The 6,303-nt window shown below is 44.8% G+C and overlaps 1 pseudogene; it reads right to left on the reverse strand.

Annotated features, from left to right (window-relative positions):
* Positions 1 to 1,187: 1,187 nt before the first annotated feature.
* LOC142046256 (uncharacterized) lies at positions 1,188 to 2,929 on the reverse strand (annotated as a pseudogene).
* Between the last annotated feature and the right edge of the window lie 3,374 nt (positions 2,930 to 6,303).

Here is a 6,303-nt window from a genome sequence, read left to right on the forward strand (position 1 = left end):
AACTTTGTGACTTGCTTTCCCCTGCCCTGAAGTGCCAGAATACCAAGATGAGAGCAGCCCTCACAGTTGAGAAGCGAGTGGTAATAGCCCTGTGGAAGCTTGCAATGCCAGTCAGCTACCGGTCAGTCTGGCATCAATTTGGAGTGGGCAAATTTACTGTGGGGGCGCTGTGATCCAAGTAGCCAACACAATCAAAGAGCTGCTGATATCAAGGGTAGTGACTCTGGAAATGTGCAGGTCATAGTGTGGATGGCTTTGCTGCAATGGGATTCCCTAACTGTGGTGGGGGCAATAGACGAACCCATATCCCTATCTTGGCACCGAGCACCAAGCCAGCAGTACATAAACCAAAAGGGGTACTTTTCAATGCTGCTGCAAGCACTGGTGGATCACAAGGGACATTTTCACCAACATCAACATGGGATGGCCAGGAAAGGTACATGACGCTCATCTTCAGGAACTCTGGTCTGTTTCAAAAGCTGCAGGAAGGACTTTCTTCCCAGACCAGAAAATAACCATTGGGGATGTTGAAATGCCTATAGTTATCCTTGGGACCCAGCCTACCCTTTAATGCCATGGCTCATGAAGCCATACACAGGCAGCCTGGACAGTAGTCAGGAGCTGTTCAACTATAGGCTGAGCAAGTGCAGAATGGTGGTAGAATGTGCATTTGGACATTTAAAAGCTGCTTGCTGCAGTTTACTGACTCGGATAGACCTCAGCGAAACCAATATTCCCATTGTTATCCCACAAACAAAGGCTTCCCTCCCTTGAGATTTGAAAGTATCTTGTTTCCTGATTGGTCCTCTGGTCAGGTGTTGTTTGTTAACCCTTTCCAGGTGAAAGAGACATTAACCCTTAGCTATCTGTTTATGACAGGTAAGCATCAGAGAAGGTTTGAAAACCAGTTTCACTACTGGCCAGGCTATGGTGTGAAAGTTCTGTTTGTTTCCCCTTGATGAAGCCCCACCCCCACCCCCCCGCCTTCGTTCACTGTACTTCCCTGTAAGCTAGCCACCTCCCCTCCCCCCTTCGATCACTGCTTGCAGAGGCAATAAAGTCATTGTTGCTTCACATTCATGCATTCTTTATTAATTCATTGCACAAATAGGGGGATAACTGCCAAGGTATTCTGGGAGGGGTAGGGGAGGAGGAAAGTACCGGGTGGGGTTGGGAAAGAGGGAAGGACAAGGCCACATTGCACTTTAAAACTTATTGAAGGCCAGCCTTCTGTTGCTTGGGCAATCCTCTGGAGTGGAGTGGGTGGGTGGCCAGAGGCCCCCACACCATGTTCTTAGGTGTCTGGGTGAGAAGGCAATGGAACTTGGGGAGGAGGGCTGTTGGTTACACAGGGGCTGTAGTGGCAGTCTGTGCTCTTGCTGCCTTTCCTGCAGCTCAACCATATGCTGGAGCATATGAGTTTGATCTTCCAGCAGCCTGAGCATCGACTCTTGCCTTCTGTCAGCAAGCTAACACCACCTATCATCTTCAGCCAGCCACTTACTCTCTTCAGCCTGCTACCTCTTCTCACATTCATATTATGCTTTCCTGCACTCTGACAATATCTGCCTGCACACATTCTGCTGTGCTCTGTCACTGTGGGAGGACACCAGGAGCTCAGATAATATTTCATCCCGAATACATTTTTTTCACCTCCTAATCTTCACTAGCCTTTGCAAAGGAGAAACATTTGTAGCTGGTGGAGGAAAAGGGAGAGTGGTAGTTAAAAAGACACATTTTAGAGAAAAATAGATACACTCTTTCATGTTAAACCTTGCTGTTTACATTACATAGCACATGTGCTTTTGTTACAAGGTCGCATTTTGCCTTTTGTATTGAGGTCGGTTTGGTGTGAGAGATCACTCATGCTTCACCCCTTCCCAAACTGCATGGCTAACAGCAGGGAGCATTTCTGTTCAGCCACAGCCAAACAGCTGAGCAGGAATGGGCACTTCTGAATGTCCCCTTAATAAAGCACCCTATTTCAACCAGGTGACCATGAATGATATCACTCTCCTGAGGATAACACAGCGAGATAAAGAACAGATGTTGTTTGAATCCCAGCAAACACCGGGATCATATGCTGCCATGCTTTGTTATGCAGTGATTCCAGACTACATGCTACTGGCCTGGCGTGGTAAAGTGTCCTACTATGGGGGATGGAATAAGGCCGCCCTCCCCAGAAACCTTTTGCAAAGGCTTTGGGAGTACATCCAGGAGAGCTTTATGGAGATGTCTCTGTAGGATTTCTGCTCCATCCCCATACACGTTAACAGACTTTTCCAGTAGCTGTACTGGCCCTGAATGCCAGGGCAAATTAATCATTAAACAAGCTTGCTTTTAAACCATGTGTAATATTTACAAAGGAACACTCACCAGAGGTATCTTCTCCATCTTCAGGATGTGGGAGCACGCCTTGGGTGGGTTCGGGGGTTACTGGCTCCAGGTCGAAGTTGAAAAACATATCTTGGCTGTTGGGGAAACTGGTTTCTCTGCTTTCTTGCTGTGAGCTATCCTAAATTTCTTCATCATTATCTTCCTCATCCCCAAAACCCGCTTCCCTGTTGTGTGATTCTCCATTGACGGAGTCAAAGCACAAGGTTGGGGTAGTGGTGGCTGCACCCCCTAGCATGGCACGCAGCTCATAATAGAAGTGGCATGTTCGGGGCTTTGATCTGGAGCTGTCATCTGCCTCTCTGGTTTTTACATAGGCTTGCCTTAGTTCCTTAATTTTCACACAGCATTGCTGTGTGTCCCTGTTATGGCCTCTGTCCTTCATGTCCTTTGAGACTTTTTCTAAAGTTTTGGCATTTTGTTTACTGGAACGGAGTTCAGCTAGCATGGACTCATCTCTCCATATGGTGAATAGATCCCGTACCTCCCGTTCAGTCCATGCTGGAGCTCTTTTGCGATTGTGAGACTCCATCATGGTCACCTCTGCTGATGAGATCTGCATTCACCTGCACTTTGCCACTCTGGCCAAACAGGAAATGAGATTCAAAAGTTTGCAGGCCTTTTCCTGTATACCTGGCCAGTGCATCTGAGTTGAAAGCATTGTGAGCGGTCACAATGGAGCATTCTGGGATAGCTCGCATAGGCCAATAGTGTCAAATTACATCCACACTACCCCAAATTCAATCTGACAAGGCCGATTTCAGCACTAATACCCTCGTCAGAGGTGGAGTAAAGAAATCAATTTAAAGAGCCCTTTAAGTTGGAAAAAAGGGTTTAGTCTTGTGGACGGGTCCAGGCTTAAATCAAGGTAACACTGCTAAATTCAACCTAAAATCATAGTGTAGACCAGGCCTAAGGTCTTATGTAGCCCAGACAGACCAGGGGGACACATTTTGGCATAACTGAAGGGATCTAAAGTTAATCCCAGACATTTTGAAACATTGATTATAGATATGAACTCTGGCATTTACCAACCGATTGTTTATCATCAACAGAGAAAGGAGAAACTTGCAAGCACAAGAGAACAACTCAGACTTTTATGAAAGGCTGACACTGATCATGTGAGAGAGGGAGAGCTAATATCCTGAAAGATTCATAGAGATTTGCTATCTTGCTTGAAGAAAGGGGTATTTGAGGAAAGTAAGTGGTAAAGGCTCACTCCACTGTGATGTGTGGTAACCTTGCCTTTCTAGGTAGTGGATATATTAGTTATATGGACTGTAGTTTATGGAAATGTACTAGCTGGGTTGAGAATTTAATGTTTGTGTTAGTAGATAGTTGTTAGTTTATAGATATAAGAGCTAATTGTTGGATTTTTTAGGAAAGAAGATATGGAAATATGTTTGTGAAAGATTATAATTTAGAGAGGCTCACTCATGAGGGACAGTATTATGAACATAAGAATTTGGAGACATGCCCTGGAAGCAGGGGGTGGAGAATACAATGTAGCTGTGTACAGCAGTTAGCTACAGACACTCTCTAAACCCTGGTCTACACTACGAGTTTAGGTCGAATTTAGCAGCATTAGATCGATTTAACCCTGCACCTGTCCACACAATGAAGCCATTTTTGTCGATTTAAAGGGCTCTTAAAATCAATTTCGGTACTCCTTCTCGACAAGAGGGTTAGTGCTGAAATCAACCTTGCTGGGTCGAATTTGGGGTAGTGTGGACGCAATTTGACGGCATTGCCTCCAGGAACTATCCCAGAGTGCTCCATTGTGGCCACTCTGGACAGCACTCTCAGTACAGATACATTGACCAGGTAGACTGGAAAAGTCCCACTAACTTTTGAATTTCATTTCCTGTTTGGCCAGCATGGCGAGTTCAGAGGTGACCGTGCAGATTTCATCAGCACAGGTGACCATGGAGTCCCAGAGTTGCAAAAGAGCTCCAGCATGGACTGAACTGGATCTGATCGCTGTATGGGGAGAGGAATCTGTGCTATCACAACTCCGTTCCAAAAGACGAAATGCCCAAATATTTGAAAAAATCTCCAAGGGCATGAAGGACAGAGGCTATAACAGGGACCCACAGCAGCACCGATAAACTGCTGTGACAAAGTAGCTTCACTTACTGGCCACATTGAGTCAGGATTCCAACATAAGTTGAAGACAGGAATTGCCCTTGTTGATCTGTCCTCAGCATATGCCATTGTCTGGAGGCAGGGCCTCCTCCTCAAGATCTCCCACATCATTCACTGTCAGCAAATGATCTGCCTCTTGGTGAGGACCACTGCTTTAAGGTACACCTCAATGGCCAGATCAATAAACCAAGAACTCTTAACTCGGGCATCCCTCAGAGCTCGGTTCTGGCCCTGATACTTTTTAATCTATACACAGTGGATATAATAGCAACAGAGTCAAGGATATTCATCTGTGCAGATGACATTGCCCTAGCTGTTCAGCATACAAGCCTTCACACCATCAGCTGCACTCTAACCCGAGATCTTAGCACAATGGCTGATTATTTCCGACACTGGAAATTTAGGCCTAACACCCCCCAAAAAAACATGGTAATACTTTCCATCTGAACAATAAAATGGCTAATACCAAACTTGATGTGTAGTTCTGCGTGAAAGAGTCAGCCAGGAGGCTAATCCAAAGTATTTTACATTACACTGGACCAGAGATTGACCTTTCAACAACACCTCAAGAACACTTGCGATAAAGTCAGGTCTCGTGTTGCGCTTATCTGAAAATTGGCCAGAATATCATGGGACTCCAGTCCACGGACCTTATGAACCACAACAATTACCTTGGTATATTCTGTAGCTGAATATTGTGTGCCACTGTGGTCTCACAGCAGTCACACTAAACTTCTTGACACGCAACTCAATAATGTTATGCACAAAGTGTCAGGGATGCTCAAATCGACTCTAGTCGACTGGCGCCTAGTCCTATTGCACAAGCAGCCTCCACAGATTAGAAGAGCTCTTTCTTAAGCATATCAAATGCAAACGCAAGTATCCCACTGCACCACGACCTGCAGAACCCGCCAAAAACAAGATTAAAATTCTGCAATCCTCTATGGAACCGTTTCAAGACTCTAGCACCCAACTTTGATGGTGAGGCTCAATGGAGAGTCACATGGAGTGTTTTCACTGCTTAAAAAACAAATGGTTCATCACTAACACTGCTGAGGAACCACTGGGTTTTGATTTATGTCAGAAAGACTGGCGCAGTTTGAATCGCATCAGAACATCTCATGGGAGATGTGGACAAACCCTCTTTAAATGGAAAATGAGGCAAACACCTGTATGTGACTGCGGTCACCAGGCACAAATGATGGAGCACATAATATCTGAGTGTCTCCTTCATTCTTTTGCTGGGGGCTTGAAGGACATTCACTGCTGCAGTAATGTGCTGGCTATCAAATTTAGATATAAATATGTTGTCATTGCTACCTACCAAAGCCATACAAAAGAAGAAGACAACTGTCATATAATTATTATATGTTTTGTACAAAGTATACCTTGTGAGGTATCATTATAAAGTCTTGATCTGTTGAATATTAATATCCTGTTGGATTGTATATGTTATCATGGTAGGTGAACTTCTGAAGTTTTGCAATGTGTGTGTTACTGAAATATGTTGTGAGGTTGGAATACCCACAACCAGTCTTTTAAGTACAACAGTGGAGTAGCAAAACAGCGTTAATGGCTCACCAACACCCATCAAGGAAAGAATCCACTATCCCAGGAACTGTATAGAATGGAGATGTCTCAGAGAGAGCACATATAAAATGGAGGCTGCTTGATCCATGACATAGCAAAAGATTTTTCCAGCAAGCTGGTAGAAACTATAAAAGTGGGGAAGTGACATCATGATTTGGCTTCACTTCCCCCACA

This window comes from Chelonoidis abingdonii, chromosome 1 (genome assembly GCF_003597395.2).
Source record: "Chelonoidis abingdonii isolate Lonesome George chromosome 1, CheloAbing_2.0, whole genome shotgun sequence".
Classification (NCBI taxonomy): Eukaryota; Metazoa; Chordata; order Testudines; family Testudinidae; genus Chelonoidis; species Chelonoidis abingdonii.